This window comes from Mus caroli, unplaced genomic scaffold (genome assembly GCF_978045245.1).
Source record: "Mus caroli unplaced genomic scaffold, Mus_caroli_1 scaffold_17, whole genome shotgun sequence".
Lineage (NCBI taxonomy): Eukaryota > Metazoa > Chordata > Mammalia > Rodentia > Muridae > Mus > Mus caroli.
Window position 1 is genome coordinate 65521860 of NW_028227272.1, and position 14176 is coordinate 65536035.

Sequence of the window (14176 nt, forward strand, 5' to 3'; positions counted from 1 at the left end):
CCTTCAGTCTTTATTCAACATTCTTAGTCATCAGAGAAATGCAAACCAAAACTACTTTGAGATTTCATCTTACCCATGTAAGAATGGCCAAAACCAATAAAACAAGTCACACTTCATGCTGAGGAATATGCAGAGTGAGAGGAACTCTCCTCCACAGGCTTCATATGATTAAAAAAACACTTTTTCAACAATGTTCATGTCTGCTCTATTTCTAATAGACCAAAAATTAGAATTGTATATTCATCAAAGAAAAACAAAATGTGGTTCATTTACACAGTGAAATATTATCTAGCTATGAAAAACTAAAGACATGAAAATTTCAGGTGATTGGATGGAACTAAATAACATCATCTAAATGGCCAAATTTAGTATGAAATTACTTATATAGAGATTTTAGATGTTAAGTCATGGGTAAGTAATTGACAATCTGCATATCCACAAAAACCCAATGTAGAGAAGGGGACTAGGTACAAAAGAGGAAAAATAGTAGGTACTAAGACTAGAGGAAGGTATATCGCAGGATGAAAGGATTAGTGAGGGGTAGAAAAGAGGGAGGAAAGGATGGAAACCTAAAGTCAAAGGACATTATAGGGCTGTTTACAAACCTGATATGGTATATTTCATAGACAAATTATGTGTGTGTGTGTCTGTCTGTCTGTGTGTGTGTCTGTGTTTGTAAATCATGGCTCTCTACATATTATGGTAAAAATTCACAGAACACATTAACTATGCAGAAATTGACCTTACATCTACCTAAAGCTTTGACATTTACAGATAAGGGTTTGTAGTTCTGGGAGGAAATGTTCTGGTACTTGGTACTCTGCAAACTAACAGTGCAAAAAGGAAACGGCATCTCAGCTACAACCTGTATAATCTATAGTGGCGACCTACCCGCAATATAAAATATAAAAATCGTGTAGTGATGGCACACAGCTTATAGGAGTAACCTACCAATACCTGATTTGACTTATGAGCTATTCTATAAGATGAAACTCATACACGCCACTGCTTGGATAGTCAAGTAACTGAGATTAGATAAGTCAAGGATCTAGGGAAAAACCAAGTACTAGGGTTCTACCAGTAGAAAATAGCAGTACATTTATTACAAATGGCATTTCACTACACTAATAGATCAATGGCTGGCTTAGCCATCATCAGAGAATACTTGTCCTGAAGGAGTTTGTGAAAGACACAGAGAACAGTAGACAAAATTGTGGCCATATGAACAGTGCCTGCAGGGGAATACACTCGATGGAATCCTATAGTGGAAAGGAGAAGTTGAAACAAGCCCCCATCCCTTACCCAGAAGCTATCTTCAATAAATAACCTCTTGAATATTAAAGAAAAAAAAAAACAATTTCCTCCAAGAGAGTCTCACTGGAGAGTAAAACTACACTTTATTGTAGGGTCCATGTCTAGCAATAGGTATCCAACACAGAACTAATGCTACAGCATCTTTTGAGGTTTTTGTCTTATAATAATAAACACAGAATTTTTTCTTTCCTTACAGCTTCTTTGCATATATACTATGATTGTTGGTTCAGATAGTTTATGGGGTTCCAGTATTTGAAACTGTAACTGTATTTCTGTCTATATGTTTCTTGTTGTTGTTTTTTTTTTTTTTGGCTCTTTTTTTCTTATGTGTTTTTGTTTGTTTGATTGTAGGTTGTTTTTAGTATTCCTGGTTTCTTTGTTTCTTTCTTTATTTCATTCTTTCTTTCCTTAATGCCTTCTTCTTTTCTAAGTAGATACAGAAAAGGTGTGGATAGAGATAGGACAAGAAGTCTCAAAGAACTGAGAGTATTGGGGTAGGAGAAATGATAATTATAAAATATTGTGTGAGAAAAATGTTTTTGATGAAAAAATGAAATAAAACAGTTAACTATACATGATTTTTATAAACGAGAAGTGAGTGAAAGGTAATTGTTAGGCAGATTTACGTCATGACTTAAAAATATCAACCTAAAAAGCTTTGCAAATCGAAAAACAAACAAACAAACAAACAAAAAGCTTTGCAAGGTACACTTAAGAACCATAAAGAAAAGGATGCCTTATATTAAGACCACAATAATCTACAGGAACTTTAAGAAAAGTGTCACATTTACACCGAAGAAGTTTCTTTTATATCTAAAAGTACTCAGCATATTAAAGCAAACTTGTTATCTCTTTGTGGTCAACAAAGTCAATACATGGAGCCTAGCAATGCGTGCTCCAGAAAGAGCTGACTGATGAAAAAGGGACATTTTGCTGTGATTTTGTTCTTCTTGTTGTTGTTGCTTTTCGTGTGTGTGTGTGCGCGCGTGTGTGCGTGCTTGCATGCGTGCGTGTGTACCTGTGTGTGTGTGTATGTATGTATGTTTGGCTTTAAACCTTTAAGGCATGTTCTTTTCTGAAGAGGAAATTGAAGAGGGCTATATCTATGGGAGGGAAAGGTCAGGGGAACTAGGAAACAGAGAGAGAGGGAAGACTCTAGTTAAGATGAATTGGATGAGAGGATTTACCATTTGCAAGAAAAAAGGAGGGGGAAGGAATTAAACATAAAATAAAAGTACATTTTATGTATGACATTGAGAAAGAATAAATGCAGTTTAAACTTCTCTAATACTTAGAATTGTTAAGATAAATAATATTTGTCTGGCTTTCAACATTTAAATTGACTTAACAATATTTAAAGTATTTAGCGTATTTAAGATGTATGAATTGTGTTTTACTTACAGATTCTTTTCCATTCTACAGTTCACAACGTTCTTAAACTTGATGGAAAACTTAAATGAAGTTCACCCATTAATTTACAGAAAAACAGGTTAAAATCAGAAAGGGTAGTATTCCCCACATAATTTCAAGTACGAAAAAGCAAAGGGTGCTTGTGTCATGGCGTCTTAGTGACATGACCTGTGGACCTTGTTAGCAGTGCATGTGCAGGCAGAAGCAGTAATAGGACTGACTGACTAATTTAATTGGCTTTGGTTCCCAAGAAGTCATTACATACCCAGAATAGCATGTGTCTTTTCAGTATGACAATAATTAAATCACCTTAACCACTGCACACAAGTGTGAGTTAGTTTAACGCACTGACGAATACCTGCATTTTACAATCCTAGGGAATGTTACCTGAGGTATGTTTTCAATAGGCAATTTTAATACACATTAATTTGATATATTTCCCACTTCCCCTTGGCTCATAAATTTTAAAAAAGAGTCTATGGCTGCTCCATCCTGATTAAAATTCAATAAAACTTGTTCTTCCTTAATTAAACACTCCCTTCTCTACCAAACAAGGATGACTTAGACTCTTCTACAGTCATGTTATTGTGGCCCTGGTTGTATCTCCAGAAATAGATAAATGGTAGCCTAATTAAATGCATGCATCACAGTTTGCTAACTGCAAAGTTTCATGGTTATGAAACACGTTGGGGAAGTTACATTTTGCTTTCTATATAGGATGTCAAAATTCAAAATAAAAAAAAACAGCTTCAATTACACTTTCGCACAATATGTAAAATGGATTCTTTGGAAAAAAAACACATACTAATCTGTCACAAAGAAACCTAGGATACAGAAGTTTTATTGTTTTGATTATTAATAAAATATAATTAAATAAGAAATAAATTTCCTTTTTCTCAGTGAATAGAAGTTTGCGGAAAAGGACTTGGAAAGATGGTTAACTGGTTAAAAGAACTGCCTAGGCTTCCAAATCTCTGTATTTGATTCTTAGCATCCATAAGTTGCCTCAGAGCTACAACTAAAGTTCCAGGCAATTGCTGTCCTATTCTCTCATTAACATGTACCAGTCAGGTGTGTGATGCAGAGGCTTACATGCAGGCAAAATACATATGTGCATTGAAATTATGTGAACTGAATAGGTTGTATTTCTTTGTTTATAAATACACTATGCATATATGAATGTAAACACACACAGAAACACACAGAGAAATATTTTTTAAAAATTACAGGTCTACAATTTGAAAGGAAAAGGCTCATAGGAGAGTTTTTGAAGAATAAAGGGAAGGGAAAATGATATATTTATATAATCATTTCCTAGGCTGGCCTCAAACATATAGAGATTCATCCACCTCTGTCTCTCAAAAGATATGATTAAAAGCATGTGCCATTATGCCTGGCAAGAATTTGCTCTTTTGGGCAATGCTACCACATGCCTCTAATTCTAGCATTCTGAAAGAAAAGGCAAGTGGATCTCTTTGTGTTCAAAACCAGTTTTGTCTACAGAAGAAGTTGCAGGAAATCAAACATGCAGGACTACATAGAAAAATCCTGTCTCAAAACAAAACTAAACAAAACAAAATTTCTCCTGTGTAGAGTTATAGGAATATAATTTGCAAAGTGAGAGACATGGACATGGAGACATGGAAAAAGTATGTGTGTGTGTGTGTGTGTGTGTGTGTGTTTGTGTGTGTGTGTGTGTGTATGTGTATTTACACACACACATACACATATATATATATTATAATTTTATATGTAAATACACACATATATTATAATTTTATATGTGTATTTACACACACACACACACACACAGATAATCATTTAAATAATCCATTCAGCAACTGATAGCAGATTGCTCAGTGTTTAAGAGGTCTAACAATTCTTCCAGAGTTACAAGATTAAATTCAAGCACCAATTTGGCAGCTCAAAATCCAGTAAATCCAGTAAATCCAGTTTCAGGGAATCTTAAAACTCTTTTCTTCTACTAGCACCGGGAGTGCATGTGATATACAGCTATTTATAAAGAAAAAACACCCATCCTCATAACTACAGCTTACAAATCTAAAAAGACAATGATAATCAATTTATAGTGTCATATAATATATAAAACAATTTCAGATAATTTTCTCGCCATAAAATAGCCTTCAAATTATTTTAATGAATTCAGTTCATAACAATATAATGACAGTTTTATTTGAAAGAACACAATAAGACCTGATATATCTATTGATCTTAAATTAATGTATTGGAAAACGTATATAAAGTGCTTAGATGTCAATAAAATTATTTCAAAGTTTTCCAAACTTACAGTTCTAACAATGTTCATGCCCTAAATCTTTACTCTTTCTTTTATTAAAAATGGAGTTTTTTCAAGCAGTATGTTACATTTATGGATGTGATAATCTAACTCCTCTGAGGTTACCCCCACATTTCTTTCCATAGGAATCCATACCTTTTCTGTCCTTTTTTGAAGGTAAACAGTCATCTAAGCTATAATAATAAATTAAAATGAAATTAAAAACCTAGTAAATAGTAAAACAAACAGGAGAAAAATAGTCAGAGAAACAGCACTACATACACAAGTAGATACATAGATACGCATGTTCATGCACACAGGAAATCCCTAAAAACACAAACCAGAAGCCATAATATACAAGCAAAGGATCTGTACCATAAACATAAAAACAAACAAGATAACAGCAACCACAAAAATGTCAAAGCCTTATGAGACAAAATTCCTCCAAAGATGACAAAGAGTTTGACTGGGGAGATAGTATATTTCAGGGCATGGAGCTTGACCTTAGAGTGGTTTGTAGTTTCAGTATCTATCATTGCAGAGAACTGATTTTTCATTGTAGTGTTTTTATCAGTTGGACATAGATTTGGGGCTTGGGGTGTGGCATGTTTCCAATTATTTTCTCAGCATTGTAATACTACCTGTAACAGACACAATAGGGCCTGTGTAAGGTTCTATAGCCTCTGTAAGTTTGTATGTGTGTGTAAAAGGCCTTATTTCCTTGGTGTGCTTAATTCTGTCTGGATCTTAAGATCTTTCAATCTTCTTTTCTGCTGAATTCCCTATGATTTTAAACTTTAGGATAAGGATTTGATGAAGCTCTCCCTCTCTCTCTCTCTCTCTCTCTCTCTCTCTCTCTCTCTCTCTCTCTCTCTCTCTCTCTCTCTCTCTCTCTCTCTCTCTCTCCCTCCCTCTCTCCATCCCTCCTTCCCTCCCCCTTACCCTCTTCCTCCTCTCCCTCTCCCTCTTCCTCTTTCTTTTCCTCTCCATCTACACACTACCCTGTGTGACTCTGAAGAGTTGAAGGACTTCCTGAAGCCATATTCTGCAGCAGAACAGATGAATTTCACAGACTGTCCTGATTGAGTACTTTTTAAAAAGAAAGGTCCATATTATAATGCAAGTCAGTTTCCCAGTTTCCTTGATTCAGGAGTGTAATGGTATGAATGATGCTGATTTGGGATATTCCAAAGGACACCCTTGGATTCTTGGGGAAATGAACAGAATAATCGAGGTGATCCTAGAATTCCTGCAACAAAGAATGAAACCACAGCAAATACAACAACTTATCCTAATCATTGGCCCTAGAAGACTGCAGGAACAATCACCAGTCTAAGGCCCCTCTTCTATCTGGGGCTGGACCACTGCTTGCCAGCCCACAACAAGGCTTTCCACATTCAGGGGCCATACAGGGCTGTAGGCTCTTCCTTAAAGCATGTGTTCATTTACCACACAGCTCACAGGTAAGGAATCCAGGGAGGCACTGGTTATTCCCGCTGCTGTCATATAGTGAAGTGGAATGTCTCCATGGTTCCTCAAGCAGCTGGCTGTGTTTTCAGCAGTTTTACTAAAAAGACAGTGTGCCTTTTATCTGAGATTCTTTTTCAACTAAGCTTAGATTCTAAGAGTCCCACATCGGGTGCCAATTGTGTTGTTGTAAAAGAATAATAATTAGCCTTATCAGTTCTTTATTTTCATTAATTATTTAATCGATTTATTCATTTTACATCCCAATATTTGTCTCCTCTCCTCCAAGTCCTCCATCCTTCATCTTCTTTCCCATCCCTTCTTTTCTCCACTGAGAAGGGGAGGCCACCCTGTGAATTACCCCACTCCAGCACATCAATGCTTTACAGAACTAGGTTCATTCTCTTCTAATGAAATGAAACAAGGTAGCCCAGTTATGGGAATGGTATCCACAAGCAGATTACAGATTCCAGGCCAGTCCCTGCTCCAGCTGTTGAGGGAGCTACATCCTAACATCCCAACCAAGCTGCATATCTGCTATATATGTGCAGGTAGCCTTAGTCTAGGCCATGCTCACCCTTTGGTTTGTGGTTCAGAATTCTTAATATGATCCAGCAATCTATCCTATACAGGGGAATGAGCACTATAGATTTATTTAACCAGCTTTAGCTGGTGATTATCTCTAATATATATTTTTTATATACTAGATTGGCTATTTCCCAACTGTGCTCCCCAAGTTACTGGCTATTTGAAGCTTGGCCAAGCTGTCAGTTTGCTCAATCAGACTATCCTCAGATGCCCTTCTCTTGGCCCGTGGTCATTGTCCATGCTCTCTTATGGTGGCTTCCTCTTCTCTCCATATTCCTTTTCTTCCTCTCTGCCTCTCTCTTCGCAGTCTCATGGTCAACACCTGTAATGCCCCACTTAGTACACAAAACTACACTTACCTCTGACCTCCACAGTAATTGGCTGTAGTTACTTAACCAGTCAGAGAAGAATGGTGGACAATGTTCAAATAAATTCACTTGGTGTACATGAGATGTTTTCATCTATTGTAACTGGATCTCAGGGGCCAGAGTTTACATTAGAACATAAGCTGATCTATGTATTTGTAGTCATCTACTATAGAAGGAAGCTTCTCTGAAAATGGTTGTGCAATAACCAGTCTATGAGTATCAGAGAATGTTGCAAGGTATCACTTTTCCTAGGCCCCTCAACTATTTGGCCACAGAGGCAGTGTCCAGGATGACGTCCATCTTAAGAACAGAGCCTTAACTCAAATCAGATAATGATTGGTTACTCTCATAGGCCTTTTGCCTCTATTGCACTAGCACATCTTACATGGAGGCTGTCATTGTAGATCAAAGATTTTGTAGCTTGGTTCTTATTTACCTTTCTTCTCCTAGTAGAATGCAGAGCCCCTTTCTTATTCATCTCCCTTTCTCTTTGAACCTCTTAGTTTTTCAAGCCTGTTCCTACTTACCTGGATTTTCATTTGTGTGTTCATGTAAATCCTATTAAGCACATATGGGTGAAAAATGTCAAGTAATATCTTGATGGATAGACCTTCCATCAATTAGTCCAATTACTGTTCAATTCATTTCAGTAAAATATATTTTCCTTGTGCAGGAAATAATATACTTGTATCCATATACATCTGGATGGATGCCTAGATTGATTAGCTTGATTATTATGAATAGCAGAACCATACATGTTGTTGATAGACTAGTTGGTTTGTAGTTTTAGCAGATTAGAGTCTCTTTAACAAATAGGAATCACTATATTTAAATAGGAATTTTAAAACTGTGAGGAAAAATAGATTTTTTTTGTCTTTTATTTATTTATTTACACCCCAGATTTTACTCCCCCACCCCAGTCCACCCTCTGACTGTTCTACATCCCAAACCTCCTCTCTATCCCCCCCACACACCTACCCAGTGTTCATGAGGATGCCCCAGTCCCACCCAAGGAGACCTCTAAACTCCCTGGGGTCTCCAGTCCCTTGAGGGTTAGGTTCATCTTCTCTGATTGAACCCAGACCCAGCAGTCCTCTGCTGTATATGTCTTGGGAGCCTCATATCAGCTGGTGTATGCTGTCTGGTTGGTGATCCAATATTGGAGAGATCTCGGGAATCCATATTTATTAAGACTGCTGGGACTCACTAGAGTCTGACCCTGGAGTCTAACCTACAGGGTTGTCCTCCTCAGCTTCTTCCAGCCTTTCCCTAATTCAATCACAGGGTTCAGTAGCTTCTGTCCACTGCTTGGGTGCAAATATCTGTATCTGACTCTTTCAGCTGCTTGTTGGGTCTTCCAGAGTGTGGTCATGCTAGGATCTTTTTTTTCTGAGCACTCCATAGCCTCAGTAATAGTGCCTCCCCTTGAGTTGGATCTCAATTTGAGCCTATCGCTGGACCTTCTTTTCCTCAGGTTCCTCTCCATTTCCTTCCCTACAGTTCTTTCAGGCAGGAAAAATTATAGGTGAGAGTTTTGACTGTGGGATGGCAACCTCCTCCCTCACTTGATGCCCTGTCTTCCTGCTGGATATGGGCTCTATATTTTCACAATTGTATGTTAATACTTTATACTATGGCCTTTGTCCTATTTTTCTATTAAAAAGCATTATAAACTACAATCTAGTAGACAGTGTTTTGAAAACTTTAACACAAATATTAAGATAAAGTAATAGAAACAACTCAGTCCGACACAAAAGTAACTTATTTAGAAATAGGAAAATGCTGGTTCATCAAAATATAAAAAAATAAATGATTATATCACATCATAATTCTTGAATAATAGCCAAAATTCAAACAGATAAAAATCATGATTATTGCTGTTTACTCAAGGAATTGAGTTTTATTGAAACTAATAATACAACCATTGATTGTGAAAGCAATATTACAAGGTTACTTATCATTTTCAACTTGACATAAATACCTACATCTATGTCTTAAGACGATTATGTACTGATTAAAGATTGGAAGCATCTTTTGATAAAATACTACACACATGTTCATTACAGCTAATAGCATTTATAATGATACCAGCTGTTGAACTCCAAGAGATATACATAATTAATGACAGTTGAAGTTTACCTACAGCTTTTCCATCTGCTTCACTAGAAAACTGTTTCCCAAATGAACATCAAAAACCTAATAGAACTTTCATGATAGAAAACAATGCTTTTCCCAATACCTATTCTAGAATATATGAGGCATATATATATATATATATATATATATATATATATACATATATATATCTTTAAAATACACTAAATTTATTTTAAGAAAATAGCTACCTTTATGAAATAAGCTTTATCATTCCCAATTTGAAACAATATGAACTCTCTGTGAAATCTAATCATATTTATGTATTCAGATATCAATAGTTAATTATGGAATAATATGTATTATAGTATCTGATAGAATGTATCAATTTAAGTAAAATATCATTATAATATTATAATATCATTATATATTATATATAACATAATATGTATCAGAATACATGTTTAATTTCAAATTTTTTATTTGAGATAAATTGTTAAGAACCAATTTCTGTTTTGAATTCAAAACCAGACAATAATGTAACTATTTACTTTTTATAATTTATATCATAATAAACTAGGCTACTTGAGTCATTAGTACAGAAGTAACAGAAGAATACAGTTCATAGACTATCAAAAGACAAAAACATGAAAGAAAATAGATGAAATTTCATTCATTACTAAAATAGGACAGGGATAAAATCTTCATTATATTAAATTAAGGAACTATTATTATTTGAAATGAATTCAATTAAGTTCATAATGTTTCTTTTCTAGATGCAAAGAAGGTAGAGTGGTTATAAATACTCAGTGGCAGCTATTATTTTAAAGAGATGCATACTAGATGAGATAAATACATGTTGTCTAGATAATTAAATGCTTTAAAAGTTATATGCTTTTGGTAGAACACCATATTAGAGACTTTATTGACTGGTAACTAGAGAAGTCGGGAACCCACTTCTAAAGTTATTGCCAATTTTAATTCTTTCCAGTATCTCCAAATTTGTTTTTCTGAGCAATGTACAGAAAACATACAACTTATGTTGCAAACTCTAGGTTCACATTAGAAATGATTATATTGATATTTGCAGATGATGAAAGGATTCTCCAATGTTCAGTCAAATCAATTAATTTATTGTTTTAGTCAAAGTTAATCATAAAATTTGAATATGAAGAAAATAATAACCATTTTAATAATTAAAGACATATACTTCTATTAAAACAAAAGAAATAGTTGTATTGTAGAGAATTAGTGCAGGCTCATAAGGCATATCCCAGGTAAGAAAAGAAGTATCCTGGCACAACAGATATTTCAGATTACAGCTCTGCACACACTTAACAGATATACCCAGAAAACCCAGGGCTCAATTCAAGGTTTAAAAAAAAAAAGAGAAAGAGAATCAGTGAAAATCTGAATGCTTACTTGACACTAGCAATTCAGTAAAACAATAAAAGTAAATAATAGTACCGAAATTCATATATACTTGAAATACAGAACTCTGCCTTAAATCAATAAATTAAAGTAAATATACAGGAATTAATATAGAATGGCAATGAATAAAGCATTTGGAGAACAGTGAACACTATGTTTAAAAATTTAAAGTTACTGTGCTTAAAGAGAAGTGCAAAACAAAATGCCATGCCCCTCTAGATGCCACTTCTCCAAGAACTTCCCAGAATGCTGGAAGCTGTGTTCACATAGGGTAACAAAACAGGTGTCTTGTCATCGGCTAACAAGCTTGATTGCTTAGGATGGGTGCTTTATTACACCAAGCAGGAAGCACATAAAGATGTGTGCTTGGTTTTGAGTGCAAGAAGGCACAAAATACATAGCCTTGTGAGTTTGTCTTTATGAGGGCCTGACTAATGCTACTTGGCATCATCTTCTGAGGATGAGTCTTAGATATGGTCCTAGCCAGTATGAAATAAATCCTCTTATTTGTTAAAATTTATTCACTAATATGGTGGATCTATAAGTGACCCAGAACAAATGACTAATTATTTCACACATAAAATTTATCATTGTTAAATTCAAAAAAATGTAATAGAAGATGCAGAAAGTTTTCAGGTTCACGAATAGAAGAACTTATCAAAAAATAAGTAATCTTAAGACTAACAGGAAGCAGCATTCATTGTGAGAAAATCATTGACATCATTATCTACAATTATTTCAATTATCAAAATAGAGACAAAATGAAAAACTGTTCAGAAAGCAAATGTGAAAATTATGATACTAAGAATGAAAAAGTTTAGAATATCATGTAATATGGTTCTCCATCCACCCCATCTTAGAATTAAAAAAGTGCACAGTGGTAGATTAAATAAAAAATGGCCCACAGAGGCTCCTCTAGTCAAAAGGTTAGTCTCCAAGGAGTGGAATAATTAAAGGAAATATAAGATTTAGGAGGTGTGGCTGTGTTGGAGTAAAAATGGCTTTGTTTGGAGGAAGTGTATCACTAAGGGTGAGCTTTAGGACGTCAAAAGCCTTTGGTGGGTATAGTTTCTTTTCTTTCTGCCTGTGGAATTGTTATAGAACTCTCAGATACTCTCCAGCATCATTTGTCATGCTCTCTGACATGATAAGAACTGACTAATCTCTAAAATATCAAACAAGACCCCAGTTAAATTCTTTCTCTAGGAAGAGTTACCATGCTTATAGTAATAGTCTCTTCTCATAGCACCAGAACAGTGACTGAGACAGAGATTTGAGGGGATCCTTGATCTCTGTACTACTAGTTTGTGGGGGATTATTTCTGATTTTAAATTTCTCAATTGTGCTCTCTCTCTCTCTCTCTCTCTCTCTCTCTCTCTCTCTCTCTCTCTCTCTCTCTCTCTCTCTCTCTCTCTCTCTCATTTCCCTTATGCTGCAAGGAGATGTTACACTAACGAGAGTCAATCCTTACCGTGATGTGTGGGAATAGCATACAACCATGTGCTTAGTCAATATTTTCATTGAGCAGATTAATAGTCATAGAGTAGTTTCAGGTTCTTAACCACTTTAACAGAGTTACATCTTAACTTCATTTAATGGAGTGTGTAGTAAACTGAATCTGAAGGTGGTTGATTAGAGTCACTGTATTTGTACCGGTATATCTTACAGCAGATCTCTGTTGTGAGTCACAAGGACATAGCTGTGTGATAATCAGTTACCTTTCTTCACCAGTCATGTGATGAGTACTTTCTTGTACCACAAACTACTATCACTAAGGTTAAAGTTTCTAGTGAGGAACTAGCTTGAAATCTCTGTGTATTTGTATTTTTAATTTTGTTTAATTATGAAAATATTTTCTAAAAGATTTGTAAACACTTTTCTCCACAATACCTATTTGTCACTATACTCATTTTTTTTTTGCTTCAGAATTGATGCCATTCACATTAATATATTCCTAAAGGATTTTAGTAAACTTAGCAATGTTTAATATATCGCTTCTCGGCCTTTTGGCTAAGATCAAGTGTAGCAATGTTTAATATATTATATACATTTGTTTCTACTTTGTTGTTGTTGTTGTTGTTGTTGATCATGTTTCTCTGCATAGGCCTGACTGTCCTGGAACTCACTTTGTAGATCAGGCTGGCCTCGAACTTAGAAATCTTCCTGCCACTGCCTCCCAAGTGCTGGGATTTAAGGCATATGCCACCACCGTTTGGCATTTCAACTTATTTTATCATGGAAAATATTGTAGTTTCTTTTTGGGTGATGGGTGAAATGATAAAAATGGCTTTATTTCTCAACTGTCTAAGATTATGGATGGATAGTATACCTAATGCTACTTGACATTCTCTTGAAGTATTTCAGAAGAGTCACACTTATGATTATACATTGGAAAATGTGTTTACTTCAAAGAAAGCTCATCACAGTAGTGAAAAGTAATACCTAAGTGCTGTTGGCCTGTGTTTCATTCTTTACCATAGAGTTTCCTATGTATAATTATCAACTTCTCCAGGTTTTTGTGTCCTCACATCATCAAATAGTAGAAGTCGTGGTGGTAGTGGTGGTGGTGGTGGTGATGGTGATGATATCATTTCATAGAGGTGTTTTTATTTTTGTTTTTGTTTTTGTTTTACTAGCAGTCATTTAAGTATGAGGTAAATTGTAATTCATTCACAACACTTTTTGATATAAGTACACAGAGATAGCTCAGGGTATAAATGACTCAAGGTATAAATATGTGAGTCCTTGATTTTCTTCTCAGATCTGTTATTAAAATTATAAAAACAGAAAACAAAGAACCTATAAAGTGATAGTGAGATGTTTTAGCGGGTAAGGGCATTTGCCATGCAAACCACCCCCACCAGAACCCATGTAAGGATTGAAGAAGAGAATTCATATCTGGAACATGTCTTCTGGTCTTAATATGAACACCAGAGCATATAAGTGTGTGTGTGTGTGTGTGTGTGTGTGTGTGTGTGTGTGTGTGTGCGTGCACACACACTATGGTGAAAGGTGCATATCTGGCAAGTATTTGAATGTGTAAAGATTAAGTTCTATGCTGTGTGATTACTGAAAGAATTATTAGTGAAAAAACAGGAAGTGGTATGCTTCTAAAATATTTGCTATCACATAATATAAGAAAATATTTTAAAAGAGTGGGTAAACTTCAACACTTATGTGTCAAGTAAGACCTGATAATATTTTAATG

General features: G+C 35.1%; 1 pseudogene; it reads left to right on the forward strand.

Moving 5' to 3' along the window:
• Positions 1–12958: 12958 nt before the first annotated feature.
• On the forward strand, positions 12959–13033 carry LOC115029667 (U2 spliceosomal RNA; annotated as a pseudogene).
• The last annotated feature ends 1143 nt before the right edge of the window (positions 13034–14176 follow it).